Here is a 16,081-nt window from a genome sequence, read left to right on the forward strand (position 1 = left end):
CCCCTATCACCATAATGACTGGCTACTATTTATCTCAAAACACAACACTAGTGTAGTGTTTGTTAATTATACTCTCACTCAGAAGACATATGCAAAACTAAACAAAATATATTTCTACAGGTACTATAACATTCAAATGGACATAAGGAAATGCTGTTCAGTTTTATTGATGAAAAATCTTCCATTAAAAGTTTCATCAAACAAACATCCACAGTAGCTTTGACGACAAGCACCCTTTTGTTTACTCTTTCCTACACAGTCTTCTTCATGGCCAATATGATACAGCTTTCCATATTTTTTTCACACCACAATTTGGAACCAATCTCTAATATATATTATTCTAATGCGATTAGTAAATCACCAAAATTGTCTTCAGAATTAGCTTTCTAAATTCAACACCTCACTCTTTCCACTGGAATTAGTAAAAAGATGGGGCCACGTCTTCTAGTCAGAATGGTTACTGGTTGCAAGAGAGGCCATGGGTGCCGTGTCTCCTGTGTCTTTCAAACTTTGGGTATGTGCCTGCCAAGAAGGACTCCCCTGCTTGTAAATCCATTGCCAACTATCTCAAAATGCATCCTCTGCATCTCACATGTCTTCTCTCTTCCATGCCAACTAGATTGTTCCTGATTATCCTTTAACCATAGGAAAAGCATGTGGTATCAAAACTGATCCCTTCTGAATTTTGGTAATTCACATACCGTTTGGGCACAAGAATCCGGCATTCTACTGCAACACAAACTTCATAAGATTAGAATGTACTTTGAAAATATGGAGCTGTTTGGATTCATTTAGCTGCTGGTTACTTTTTAGATACCCCCTCCCCCCCCCAAAAAAAAAAAATCCCCAAAGAAGGCTTCTAGAAATTCTTCTCTTCTGGCTATGCACCACAGCATTTCTAGCACCTTATAAAGTAATGTTTGGTTGAGGCTAGCTATTGAAGAATGTGCACAGAAACCCTAGAATTTGCCCCACAAAATTTGAGCCATTCTGCTTCATGACAAAAAAGGAAGAAAACTGGCTTTTGCTACCACTTAAAAAACAAACACCCCAAAGCACTAGTACCCAGTGGACTTCCACCCTTCCTGCTTTATTGTACTGTGAATATACAGATGTGTGCAGACTCTCCTCTCTGCTTCTACAGAACTATTGCTTGGCAAAGAATCAAGTGAACATCTGCAAAGAAGGGGGAGGGGATTACCACCCCTCTCTCCAGAGCAACTTCAGAGCTTGTACCTTAATGGAGGCTCCTCCTGTAGAAGCCATGCACTAGACCTAAATGAATGTGCTGTACAGTCCCTCACCTCCATCATTACCCCGTTTTTTGGGGGGTGGGGGAGAACACTTTAAGGACTGAGATTTACTGCAGCATACACTTTTGCGCCCGAGAGCCCCTTTCAGAAAACACCTGAAGAGACTTTTCAGCCAGCAGGTATTTATTCGGGCGGGGGGGGGGGAGGGTTGGAACTGTGAACAAAATTTAGAAGGCCATGAAACACACGTGGGATTGTCTGGGGCATTTTTATGAAAAACAAAAGGCATACAAGGTAAATACAGTGACCATTCACAATAGCCATTGCTGATAATAATGTGGTTCCCTCTCAAATGTTAAGGGTTTTTTTACACACCTATAATGGACAAGACTTGAATGTCCCAGGCCAGTCCACTCTTATCAGACTGAAAGCTAAGCATGGTCAGCCATGGTTAATACTTGGATGTAGGGCTTTTTTATGGTAAAAAAGCCCAACGGGAACTCATTTGCATATCAGGTCACACCTCTTGATGTCACCAGAAGTGACATCACCCATTCAGTAGGTTACTTTCCGCATATTGACACAGGACAGTACAGTGCCATCAGCTGCATTTCATGGATGTGTGTTCCTACACAGCCCAATGAGAGACCTTTTTTCACCCCCCAAAAAACACAGCCAGAGAGAGAACCACGTGTGGCAGAGTGGGGAGCAGGAGGCCTAGCTTCTCCCAGGAGCGGGGGCTTGTAGGTGGCTCTGCGTCTCTCATTCTATTCACAAGCCTGTTGGAGGCTGGAGGCAGCAGAGAGGATGGAGCGCGTGGTCTGGAAGCATGTGGCTGCTTTCCCTCCAGCCTTCCCTCTGCCTTTTTTTGAGCCAAAGCTCTGGCCAAGCCAGCCAGAACTGTGTTCCTGTGAGTTCCTGCTCAAAAAACCCCCTGCTTGGATGAGAGAGCAGAAAGGGCAGCTACAAAGGGGCAGGCAATGGCAAACTGCCACTGAACTTCTTTTCCCTTGAAAACCCTACAGGGTTACCATATGTCGGCTGCAACTTGATGGCACTTTCTACCACCAATGGGTGAGAATGGTATCTTTTCAATCTGAATACAATCAATCCTATTAATGAATTTTAACTCAGCAATTTCATGCCAGAGTATCCCTCTGAATAGTGACTTTTATGTCAGCAACAGAGTGTTCTGAAAGACTGCAACTTTTCCCCCACTGGTTTCTGAATGCTGCCATTTTTGATGCCAGGTTTATGCCCATTTATTATTTTCCATAGGGAGTGACTTGTCCTTTGAAGATAGCAGAAGGGCACTGTTGACAGATCCTTGCATGTCTCACCTTGTAGAATGAGCAAGTGAACAAGCCAGAGGGCATATATGGCAGACATTATTAGGTCTTGCAGTAGGCACAGCCTGACCGGAAATGGGAGAGTAAGATCCGTAATTGAAAAAAGTTACCAGCAACAATGGGCCACCTCATAGATATTAGTCCAGAGACTAGAATTTGTAATAAACCCAGATGCTATCTGTAAGCAAAGAAAGACTTAGAATTCATCAATACATTTGACTGTATAAACCAGGGCTTTAAATTGAAATAATATCTCTCTTATGTCCCACAAGTGTTAAATCTGTATGACCACAGAGACTATACAATCATCAGTTACAGATGTTTTGAATGGTCACTGTGTTTACCCTGTATACTTCCGTTTTGTACAAAAAAATCACAGGCTGGCCTTTTAACCCTTTTTACAATTTATTTTCATATGTAAGCATATATACCGGCCACTTGAGATTTCACTTTATCCTTTGAAGTAGCAGGCTGTTGAGAGCATGACCACTTATGCTGCAATAAATCTGCTAGTTGTTAAGGTGCCACAGAATTCAGTTTTATTACAACAAGCTAACATAACTACCCTTCCTGGAATTAGGAACTCTGGAGGAAAGGACTCTTGAATCTTCTGTAACCTGCAATGTTCTGTTTACCTACAGATGTACAAATGAAAGTGTAGAAACAAGCACACAATAGGCAACACCAAAACTTCAAGAGTCCTTACTAGTTTCTACCAGGTCGGCCTGCCAACCACTTGGAGGAAAAGTGTCCCTTTCCTTTAAATGAAGGTTTAACAGGATGTTATTTACCAGGTAATGTTATTTACTTCCATGCCATGAAAAACTTTGGCTGTCCATGTCCACACAAGCCTCTACTAAAAGGATGGCTTTCTCTAGAACATTTGGCATGTCCAGAACATACTGTTTGTCCATGTCTGCACATTAAGCCTCTACTAAAGGGATGGTTTTCTCCAGAACATCTGGCAACTCTAACCACGAGGTAGGAATCTCTAAGAGCTGCTAACAATTACATGCTGCCCCCTCCCCAAGGGAGCTGAGAAGCAACGCATAGTGTGTTTTCACCCTTTCCCTGCTCATTGTTTCTTCACCCCAAACTGTAAGGGCAGACAGGCCGAATACAAATTATGTAAATAAAAAATATATAAAATAGCCTTTACTGTACAGCGTCTGGAACCTTTTAAGTAGAAAAGAGCAAGTGTCTGTAGCACCTGTGATAAGATGAACACTTCGACCTGTTGTTATTGCTTCTCCCCAACAGATACAAAGTGCTCATCCAGACAGCAACATTTGTCTCCTGTTCAGTGCTCCCTCTAAGCTGAGTTAGTGTGAGCTAGCTCATAGTTTTTAGCCTCCAGCTCACACATTTTTGTCTTAGCTCAGGGAAAATGGCCCCAAAGCAAACTAATTTACGTAGTAGGTCACAACTTTAATGCCAATAGCTCACAAAGTTGAATTTTTGCTCATATGACCCCACAGCTTACAGAGAGTATTGCTCCTGTCCCGCAGTCATCAGCCCCCTTGTGCTCACCCCAGACTTTCCTGACATCTCAAAAAGTCCAACATTTATGTATCCCACCTGTCTCATAGCACTTCTGCAGATGTGTGATCACTCTTGTATGGTGGAGCTATTTGGGAAGTCAGATCACCGACTTCCTGTTTCACTGCCATTTTTTTCTGTGTCACCAATTTGTGCATATGCAGATATGTACTTCAAGCGGTATTTGTGGGTTTTGTCACCCCCCTCTCCGCACCCGCTCCAGGTGAACCGAAGAGAGCTCCCTCATCAGAATTAGGCTTACCTCTTTCATTCTCTCCTTTCTGGCTTTCAAAAGCACAGTTTAAAAAAACAACAACATGCCCCACCCCTGATCCCAGCAGCCTCCTCCAGCAATCCCACTGTCCACCAGCTGCTGCAGCCCTCCTGCCAGGAGTCTGAAGCACTGATTCCCGCAAGTGCCTATGTTCATGCCCAGAAGACAAATGATGAAGAAAAACTGCCCCCCACTTTGCCACATCTGACTGATCAACCACGAGGTGAACACACAGTAAGGCAAGTTAAGGGGAGGATTTCTGATCAAAACTGTTTCAAAGAAACCCGGATAAATTAGAGGCAGCTCTCTAGAGTGAGGTAAACTTGACATCTGACCGCAGCCAAAGATTAACAAAATTTGCGCTCACTTGTTCAGACAGTAGTGACTCACGAAAGTGCACACCCTACTGCAAATTTTTGTTAATAATTAAGGTGCTTCTGCATTCTTGCTGTTTTCTGCTGCTACAGACAAACATGGCTACCCATCTGCAACCTTATAAAGTGAAGAATGGATAAGTAGCTTCAGGAAAAGGATTCTTCTCCAAACAGGTTCTTCTCCTCATGCCAAAGTCACACAAAAACAGCCCTTAAGAGTTTTATTAGTTAGTGTTTTGTTAGGCCTTCAAAACTTTCTACCTTAAAACCCCCCCTGCACAATGCACACCCATTTCAAATCTCTTCGTAAGCATTCTTTTTTCTCTCCTTAGGCCAATGAACCAAATGGCTTTGGGTGTGGTCTTTTCAAAGGATTGCAATAGCTAATTGCTCATCTGCCACACCAAGCTGCAGGGAAAGAACTATTTTGCATAATAATTAAAAACAAATATTGTGGCCTCAATGGCATTAAAAAGAAAAATACAAATGGGTGTTACCATGAAGCTTTAAGGCAAATTGAAAATGTATTTCCCAAGGAGGAAGAATGTCATTTTTGTTTTAAGCTTGATGGTCCACTGACCTCATGCTTAAAAAAATGATAATTCATGCTACACCTGAATTGTACCTTTACCTGTATTGCAAAACAACTGAGCTCTTGCAAGACTTTTTCCTCTTTGATTTAGTATTTCAACTTTTGCAAAACTCTTCTTGCTTACCTGAGCAGCAAATTCATCTTTTTATTATTTATCTGTTTATCACATTTATATCCCACTCCCTCTTCCCTGAATGGGACTCAGTGGCTAACAGCATTTAAAATACACTAATAAAAACAATACAAAGATACAACGATAATCTTTAAAATACAGAACAGTTAAAAATCTATCATTAAAATCTATCCACTATGAAGCAGGATAGGATGCATGGATGGTGAAGACACAGCTGGAGTATACAAGCTGCTTGGTGGATCACAATCATCCAAAGGCCAACTGAAAAAGAGTAGCCTTGCATGCCCTGCAGAAGCTAGGGAGGTCCCACAAAGCATGCACCCCGGGGGCATTTCATAGAAAAAGAGGTGCCAGAACTCATTAGCACGGCTGATTTGCATATACCACATACCCCTGACATCAGTGGAAGGTATACTAAATCATATCAGCTCAGCATATCTACCTTAAAATGCTTCTTAAATGTAATTGTCATAATAAAACCTTACTCTCATCATACTTTTTAAATTACTTTCTCCTATGTGGCCACAGTGGCGTGTGGAAGATTTCCATCTGTCTGCTCTATATGTTTGGGTTATTTTCCCATTTTTTTGCCTGGGAAAATATTAAGAAAGTTCGTCAGATTCTCACAGGGGGTTTGAACAATGCAGCCAAAAAGCAATTATGGGGGAGGGGGGGTAAGAAAGAAAGAGCACAATAAAATTTAGAGGTTCCAGAGCTCTGCTCCTGTGAGCTCCTACCCAAAATGAGGCCTGCATGCACCTCTTCGGGCAGCTGCTTCCACAGGACGGGAGCCACTACCGAGAAGGCATTAGTCCTTGCTGACACAAGATGGGTAGTTTGTGGACCAGGGACCTTCAATAAATTCCAAGATGAATATTGGAGAAGACAGGGAGGATCACGGCGCAAGAGGCAGTCCCAAAGGTATATGGGTCCCAGCCTGTTTAGGGCTTTAAAAGTAAGTACCATCACTTTGAATTGACACTGGTAACTAATTGGGAGCCAGTGCAGCTGTCTTAGGATAGGTGTTCTCAGGGCTTTTTTTGTAGCAGGAACTCCTTTGCATATTAGGTCGCACACCCCTGATATAACCAATTTTCCAAGAGCTTACAGGGCTCTTCTTACAGAGCCTACTGTAAGCTCCAGGAGGATTGATTACATCAGGGGTATGTGACCTAATATGCAAAGGAGGTCCTGCTACAAAAAAGCCCTGGGTGTTCTATGTGCTGACCAGGACACTTCTGTCAGCAATCTGGCAGCTGAGTTCTGGACCACCTGTAGCTTCCAAGGTGTCTTCAAAGGTAGCCCTGCAGAGTTCTTTACAGTAATCCAGTCACAAGATGACTGTTGGGTGAATTAGCTCTGGAGGCAGATAGGGAGCCAGTTGGCAGACCCGGGATAGATGACAAAATGCAGTCTTTGCCACCAAGGATATGCTTGTCCATGGAGAGCATAGAATCGAGCCACACTCTCAAATTCCTGATGGAGTCAACTGTTAAAAGATGGACCCCATCAAGGGTCGGTAGAAGTGGCCAACCCAGTGGGCTGGGCTTCCCCAGACACCTAATCTCTGTTTTAGATGCATTTAACTTCAACCAGCTCTCACCCAGCCACCTTGTCTTGGGAAACAACATTTATAGTAGCATTGGGCATTGCAGATTACAACTCCAAGAGCCTTTCACTGTGGCAATGAGGGGACATGTGAGGAAAACTCATGTGCTTACTGTCTACTATTGCTAAACAGCAACTGGCAAGGACAAGTGCAGTATACCTGCACTGGCACAAGGCTCCTCTTGCCATTAGCTGGACGTTTTCTTGGACAGTGCTACTCAGCTGGCTGTTTTTCAGACAATAAATGCCAAAAAAGAAAAGAAACTACCAGCAGAAAGCTGCAGTTCAAAAATCAAAACAGAGTACATCAGCCTTAATAGCAGCGGTCTTCCTCTTAAGGAGGTAGCATTGGCAGGTCCCTACCTTCTCCTTCAACATACTAATAGGCTGATGTAATTGCCGCTACATGCAAGCCTGTTCATACACAACCCTGGCAAAGTATCTGTACAAATCACTGCTCTTGCCTGAGCAGCTCTCAGCAAAGAACTTGTCCAGGAAACAGGGAGTACAGCCCTGCTTGCTTTTCTGGATCCGTAAACACAGGTAATTATGGCATACAAATGAGATGGAAGAACAAAATAGGAGTCGATTGCACCTTTAAGACCAACTTAGTTTTATTCAGAACGTAAGCTTTTGTGTGCTCTCTAAGCACACTTCATCAGACGAGGAATCTGGCACAGTGGGTAGAGCCATACATAGCTGGTAGGCAGTGGTCCAGAATGCAAAATGCCACTGCCTACCAGCTATGTATGGCTCTGCTTACTGTGCCAGATTCCTCGTCTGATGAAGTGTGCTTAGAGAGCACACAAAAGCTTACGTTCTGAATAAAACTAAGTTGTTCTTAAAGGTGCAATCGACTCCTACTTTGTTCTAGTACTTCAGACCAACACGGCTGCCTATTTGGATCTATCTAACTGAGATGGAAGGTAAGGCAGATAGACTTCTGGGTAACTGTATGAATGTATACATAATTTAGATAGATAGGTTTTATTTCAAACGTTTATCCCTTCTTTCTCCACTCTATATATATGCCTAAATGTGTATGTTATGCTAGTAAAGGTCTGGAGGATGAACTTCTGGGTAACAAAAATTAGAAACACACATACACTTCTGGGTAGCAGTGTGTGTGAATGAGATCTAGGGGTACAGGTGGACCGTAAGTTAGATATAAGCAGTCAGTGTGATGTGGCAACAAAGAAAGCTAACATGATCTTGGATGTCTCAATGGAGGCATAACATCCTAATTACAAGATGTCAGAGTCCCGCTGTACACGGCATTAGGCAGGCCGCACATAGAGTATTGTGTGCAGTTCTGGGGTTTCACTTCAAAAAGGATGTGGACAGAATGGAGCAAGTGCAGAGGAGAGCAACGAGAATGATCAGAGGCCTGGAGACCAAGCCCTAGGAGGGAAGGCTGAGGGAATGTTCAGCCTGGAGGAGAGGAGGTTGAGGGAGGACATGAGTGATTGTCTCTTTAAATATCTGAAGGACTGTTACTTAAGAGGAGGGCAGGGAGCTGTTCCTGTTGGCAGCGGAGAAGACTCACAATAATGGGTTTAAATTAAGGGCAGTAAAGTACTGGCTGGATATTAGGAAAAACAATTTACAGTAAGATTTGTTCAAAAGTAGAATCAGCTACCTAGGGTGAGCGCCCCCTCATTGACAGTCTTTAAGCAATGGCTGGACAAACACTTGTTAGGGATGCTCTGGCTGATCCTGCATTAAGCAGGAGGTTGGACTAGATGGCCTGTATGACCCCTTCCAACTCTGTGATTCTATGATTCTGTGACTTGGACAGACACTTGCCTCAGCTCAGCTTTGCCAGTCCTCACTAACATGGGTCCTCTTTGGGGGTCTTCATATATTCTGTTGCAGGAAGACAAACATGGTCATTCAGCCTTCTGCTATCTGCAAATACATACATGGGCTGGTTCACATATTTGCAAACTGGCTGCTTGCTCCATGTAGTCACGAAGCTGAAGTTGGTGGTCCCCTGAATGTGAGCATGTATGATGTGTGGTGGTCCAAACCTTATATTAGGGTTCAGAGTTTTAAAATTGTCCTCAATATTTATCGTTGGATTCCTGAATAAGGAACTAGGAAACAAATAAGGAACTGGGAATCATCTTCAGCCTCCTCACATAGTCCCTGTGAATTCACAGAAAGCCTGCCAGCCGCTGTATGGCAATGGGGGTGGATGGGTGGGAGCTGTTAAGCATACACAAATCAATTCACATGATTCATAGAAAGCAGGGAACACCTCTCATCCCGTGCTTCTGAAAGCTCTACTGCTATTGAAATGCTCAAACCAGCCACCAAGCAGAGAGTTGGTCCAGATCTTTTAATTACCTATCCAAGATCCTTTAACTGAAGAAGATGCCAGGGACTGAACTAGTGATTTCCATAGAAACACAACAAAGCGTTTTGGAGCTGAGCCATGGAGTTCTAAAAGTAGCTATTTAAATAGGATTTCTCTGTATAGCAATGGCAAAGACATGACTTATCACTCCTATACAGCAACAAGACTGAGGAAATTATGGGGCTCCACACTCCCTCCCTCTTGAATGTGACTCAATAATTTAAGACAACCACAGTTTGCCACTGCATCTAAACCATAAACTATGGTTTATTTTTTCTCCTACAAGCCAGGATCAAACCAGAGTTTAAGCCCCTGGTTCAGAGGAGAGAGAGTAAACCATAGTTTGTGTCTGGCTTCCCACAAAAGTAAAATCTGTGAGGAAGGGCAGGGGAGAGGCAGACTGGAGAAAACTCAAAGAAAGTCATGCCTACACATTCCTACCAGCAGTCAGTACTGCACAGATCCCCAATATGACACCTGTGAATGCCATGGCACCTGCCAGATCTCTTCTGGTGCCTGCCAAAGGTTCCTGCTCCCCCGTGGGCAGGGCCAGGTGACACTTTTACCCAGCAAGTCCTGATTGACCATTGGAAATATGGTTGGCTGTGCATTTTTTTTTTAAAAAATGTTGCTTACACTGCAGCTGCCGCAACACCTCACTTCACTGAGTGACTATAGGCAAGTTGTGGGAGCCATATTGTAGCTGGCTCTGCCTTCTGTGGCAGTTGTTTTGTGTCATGCCCACCATGCTGTGTCAAAACTCCAGAGATGCCCACAGGCTCAAAAAGGTTGGTCACCCCTGCAGTAGAGATACATCAGACTGCCAGAGTTCAGGCTGGAAAAAATCATCTAGAAGCAACCAAAGACTTTTTGAGTTTGTTTAAGGCAGGATTCAATTAACTTTGCAAACAGCAACTCATTTTGTTGTCTGAACTCAGAAAAAAATTATCCCTTGGTGAACAGGAAAGGAAGCTTTTGTAAATTTAAAGCACCTTGAGGATTTCCTTTTTCTTCCTTCCCCTTTCATCCTCTGTCAACAAATGATGAAATAACCAAAAGGAGTACCACGTCAGAGGGCACAATGGACTACTAAAAATTGCCTGCTCAAGCCAGACTTGCATGGAAGAGCTTAGTTTTACATTTTTACTCATTTTCTTAAAACACTTTACCAACCTGAAACTTTAAAAAAAACAAGAAATACAAGATACACATGGGAATTGAAAACTCAAACATCTGCCTCAGATCCTGTCAACTCAAGAGTGAAAAGGAGACAAGCAAATGTAACCCAGCAACCGCATCTAACTATTTAAAATGCTATCTGAGCGGCAGGGCTATGATGCACATAGGAGGAGCCACTCTGCCCTTACTTCTCTATGCAGCAAGTCCAATTAGTTTTCCCTGGCTGTCACTCAAATGGCTGCATTCAATTAGAAACTGGAAGTGTCAATCAAATCGCACTGGGACTAGAACCCTTTCATTAAGCCTCTGCCAGGTTTCTGGGCCTGCCAGCCAGCCAGATGGGAAGAAATATGTGCAGGTGCTTCCACCCTGGGGTCATGGCACGGAGCCTTGCCATTCCAGAAGAGGCCTTTATCTAGAAATTCCAGGCCAACATATGTTTTGCAGTATCTGAATATTCCTATTATTTCCTCCCAAAACGTATTTTCGTATATTGGTATCTCAAGGCATCTGAGATACAACAGAATGTGCTCATAAGTGCTTCAAGAGCAATGAGCATTAGGTTCAAAAGTGACCTTCATACCTTTGAGAAACCCATCTGGAGTTTTTGTTCTGCTGGGATCTACTATACAGCCTGTCACAAGCAGGGGACCAGGGACAGCTTTCTACTGGCTGCCACCACTCTGGTAAGGGCCTGTCTGGGAGGGCCCAAGCACCCACCCGACATGTTTTCTTTCTCAGCAAGTACCTTTTATCTGCATCTGAAGAGATGTGCAGGCAGTATAGCAACAATAAGTTTATTGTAAGTGCTCAAGAACAAACAAGTGGGTTGTAATTTTTAGTGCAATAGTGAACATGGAAAATTTAAAGGTGCTACAAAGAAATAAAAGCTGTGATGCAACTAACTATATGTTCCCTTCCTCTAATTTCAACTGACTCACCACCAGTGTTCCCTCTAAGCTGAGTTAGTGTGAGCTAGCTCACAGATTTTTAGCCTCCAGCTCACACATTTTTGTCTTAGCTCAGGAAGGATGACCCCATAGGGCTGCCAACCTCCCGTTCTGAGCAGGGGTTTCCCCGGTTTGGAGGGCTTCTTCCCACCCCAAGTCAGCTGCCCGGCGGGCAAAGCCACACCCCCAGTGGCCCCATGGGCACAGACTGCACCTACCCCGAGCCGCAAATTTGCAGCTTGAGAAGCAAGTGCACTCAGCATGGGCTTTCTGGGAGAGAGCGGGAGCTGCTTGCTCCTGCCTTTCCAAGCCTCGATTGGCACCTGAGCTCGGCGCTACCTCCTGCCTTTCCACACCTCGATCAGGACTTGGAAGGGCAGTAGTGCCAGGCACCTGCTCTCTCAGAGAGTGCGGGAGCCACTTGCTCCTGCTTTTCCAAGCCTTGATTGGGGCTTTGAAGGCCAGCCGAGCCCGGCGCCCACTCCCTCAGGGAGAGCCGGGGCTGCTACCTTCTTCCTTTCCATGCCTCGATGGGGGCTTGGAAGAGTAACAGCGCCAGACATCCGCTCTCTCAGAACGAGGGAGCAGAGCCACTTGCTCCTGCCTTTCCAAGCCTCGATCGGGGCTTGGAAGGGCAGCTGAGCCCAGCGCCCGCTCTCTGAGAGACAATGAGAGCCACTATCTTCTGCCTTTCCAAGCCTCAATCAGGGTTTGGAAGGGTAGCCGAGCCTGGCAACCGCTCTCTCAGAGAGGCAGAAACGGCTTGTTTCTGCCTTTCCAAGCCTTGATCGGGGCTTGGAAGGTCTGCAGCACCAACGCTTGTTTCCCTCCCAACCATTTAAAGGTTCCTTTAAATGTTTGGGGAAACAGTGTGAGTGTGCAGCGCTGCATTTTCAGCATGATGACATAATTGTGTTGAGCGTAGCCCTGCCCCCTCCTGGAACACCCCCCCCCCCAAATTCCCCCGCTGGGGAATAGTTGAGACTTGGCAACCCTATGACCCCAGAACACAATAATTTATGCAGTAGCGCACAACTTTAATGCCAGTAGCTCACAACTTTAATACCAGTAGCTCACAAAGTAGAATTTTTGCTCACAAGACTGCAGCTTAGAGGGAACACTGCTCATCACTCTTTGGATGAAGGAGCTCTCATGGCTGCAGCCTTCCTCCAGCCCAGACTTTTCAAAGGGAATACTTCTCTGTTTGTAGTTTGGCCTTTTATTTCCTTCCTTCCAGGTCCCACCCCTCTGGTCTCTACTGGGCAAGTTTTTCCACAGAAACTGCTGCCCACCCAATCAGAGGGACAGAAGGCATCCTGGGAAATGTAGGCCCTGTAGCTACTCTAACACAGATTTTTCTGGAGCCTGTAGGCCTCATTATGCTTAGGATCATGACACACCCATATACAAATCTAGGCCTGGATCATGCCCCCTTTGGCCCACGGAGGTCAATTATAGGAGCACGAGCTCCAATCAGAGCTGGGGCATGGGTAGAACTCAGGTTGAAGAATGCATTCTGCAAGAGCAGAGCAATAGATTCCATGGGACCAGACCCAGTGATTTGGCTGTTGTACTCCTATTTTCTTCCGTGCCAAAGAGCACTCAAGGCACCCAAGAAAGGACAGATCCAGGCAGTTCGCAAGGCATGTAGCCACAAGATTCCTGGCTCATTCTCTGAACCTTCAGACATCTACACAGATGGGGAAATACCTTTGGTCCTACCCACTTTACAATTTGATTTTCTTTCCTCTCCCATCCTCTAGGGCAGGGGTGGCCAACGGTAGCTCTCCAGATGTTTTTTTGCCTACAACTCCCATCACCCCAGCCATCAGCCATGCTGGCTGAGGCTGATGGGAGTTGTAGGCAAAAAAACATCTGGAGAGCTACCGTTGGCCACCCCTGCTTTAGGGCATAGTGTTGCATATAGCTCCTCTCACCTATGGCTTTCTAACACACCAAAGCGAATCAGAGCTCTTTCTTCCAGTACTAACCAAAAATAATAAAATGTGTGAACTTTTCAAGGACTAAGAACATTTTCAGAACTAAAAACAAAATGAAAGCTCATCCAGGTATGTACTAGCCCAGGGGTGGCCTAACTGCAGCTCAGGAGCCACACGTGGCTCTTTCACACATATGATGCGGCTCTTGAAGCCCCCATCACAACATCAGCTGGCTTGGAGAAGGCATTTGTCTCTTTAAATCACTTCGCCAAGCCAGATGGTGGCTTGGAAAATGCATTTAAAGTTAAAGTTGCTTTCTTTGCACTTCTCCCCCCTCCCTCCGCCATCTAATTTCCTTCCTACGGGCTCTCAAAAATCTGATGTTCATATCTTAAGGCTTTCAAACATCTGACATTTATTCTATATGGCTCTTATGTTAAGCAAGTTTGGCCACCACTGCACTAGTCTTTTATTTCTCCACTACCACCATCATCACTCCATCCCCCATTTCTCTTTTTTGTGGGCCTCTTTCCTCACACCCACTGTCCTTTCATGTGAGTGAAGTTTCCAGTGTGGCTGGCTTGCAGCCAATGAGTGAAAGAGAGTGCATTTGAAGAAAGCAATTTTTTGCTCCCTTCCATCATGTAAACGTCACTCCCTCGCTTCCCCCTCCTCAGCTCATGAGACTAGCATCGGCTTCTACAGCTGTCTGGAAAGCTTAAGAATCCCACTCCAAGCAAAGCAATTAGCTCACTCACCCCTTCAGGGGCTGGTGAGCAGAGCAACATTTGGCTGCAAGGCAACTTCCTTTTCTCAGGCCTCAGGCCCAAAGTTGTGCTCCAATTCACATGAGTACATCAGTGCTCTCTACATCTCTGCACACAGCAGTGATGAAGTCAAACTGCAGCACTGCAGATGTGTGTCATATTGCTGGACCTCAACAGAAACTTTCTTTAAGGTATTTATATCTCCCAGGTCGTCTTCCCCTCCAAACTGGCCAAGGTGATTTATATACACATACCATGTGCATACAAAACACAAAAGCAATATAACTCACAGTCAAACCCAGAAGCTTGCAAAAAGTTAATGCTTGTAGAGGAAGGGGTCAACGAACTGGTTCAGGATTTACAAGAGGGCTACACCCAGTAAGTTTTAACTTTCCCCTGGGATGCTGCTGCACAGAAAATATACAAACTATATATAAACTGCATGGATCCAGTCACAACTTCCTTGAACTTCCCATGATTCAGTTACGTGACCCTGCAATTGTGGGAATCGCTCTGAAGCACTGACTGTTAAGGGGGGGGGGGGTTGGCCCGCATGCTATTAGCCATTTGAATGCACCTCTAGGGATAGCTTGGGGCCATAATCCCAAAGTGTTCTGTAGCAAGGGAAGCAGCTCTTTGCCTCTGAAGCAGAAGGAAAAGAAGCCTTCACATAAGTGCCAAGCAGGCTCCACAAATGCAATCCTTACCCTTAAAAACAAATCTGCAGGAGTGAACTGTAGCCAATCTCACTTTCAGCTACTTGGTCTCTAAAATCCTCTAATGTCTACATAAAGTACAGGCTAGACCTACAACATTCTCGGCCTATGCAAATGTCATTTTAAAAAGGTAAAGGTAGTCCCCTGTGCAAGCACCAGTTGTTTCCAATTCTGGGGCGACATTGCTTTCACAACGTTTTCATGGCAGACTTTTTACAGGGTGGTTTGCCATTGCCTTCCCCAGTCATCTACACTCCCCCCCCACCCCCGGCAAGCTAGGTACTCATTTTACCGACCTCGGAAGGATGGAAGGCTGAGTCAACTTCGAGCCGACTACCTGAACCCAGCTTCCGCCAGGATAGAACTCAGGTTGCGAGCAGAGCTTAGGACTACAGTACTGCAGTTTTACCACTATGTACCACGGGGCTCTTTTTAAAGGTCCTTTTAGGGGGACGTTTTTAGTTCACACTATTCTTAACGTTTGCAAGCATCTTCAAGTCCAGCCCCTTACCTAAAAGCTGGTTCTATTTGCAAACTTTCATTTTCTAAGGACACAACTTAGCCATACACATAGTCTGTTTCTTAGCCTTTGTATGTTTCTTTAAGCATACCTTTGGAGTGCTCACGTTATTATTTTATCACCAACTTTTAAAGTGTAATTAGTGTTTGACATTTCCATTTAGTACAGAAACTGTTGTTAAGGCTTAGTTGATAGTTCCCCCTATGCAGACACAAAACCACAACCAGAAGTACACTAGCTGTGCCATCCTAAGCAGAGTTACCACCTTCTTAAGTCCATAAAAGTTAATGGATTTTTTAAGGGTTACAATATTAGAAAAGAGTACAGTGCAGCACAGACAAAACTGAACCATGGTAATTAACCACATATGTATACCTGCAAAATCAGGGGTCATTTTGTAGGAAAATAGGTGGTGGAGCTCATCCAGGGATTGTTATGCAGCTGCACATACTATTCAATGGACAAGGAGGTAGAACTTTCAGAAGGAAGAGGTGGAACTCTCAGAAAGGTTCAGGAGCTGTGCTCCTG

This window comes from Heteronotia binoei, chromosome 8 (assembly GCF_032191835.1).
Source record: "Heteronotia binoei isolate CCM8104 ecotype False Entrance Well chromosome 8, APGP_CSIRO_Hbin_v1, whole genome shotgun sequence".
Classification (NCBI taxonomy): Eukaryota; Metazoa; Chordata; class Lepidosauria; order Squamata; family Gekkonidae; genus Heteronotia; species Heteronotia binoei.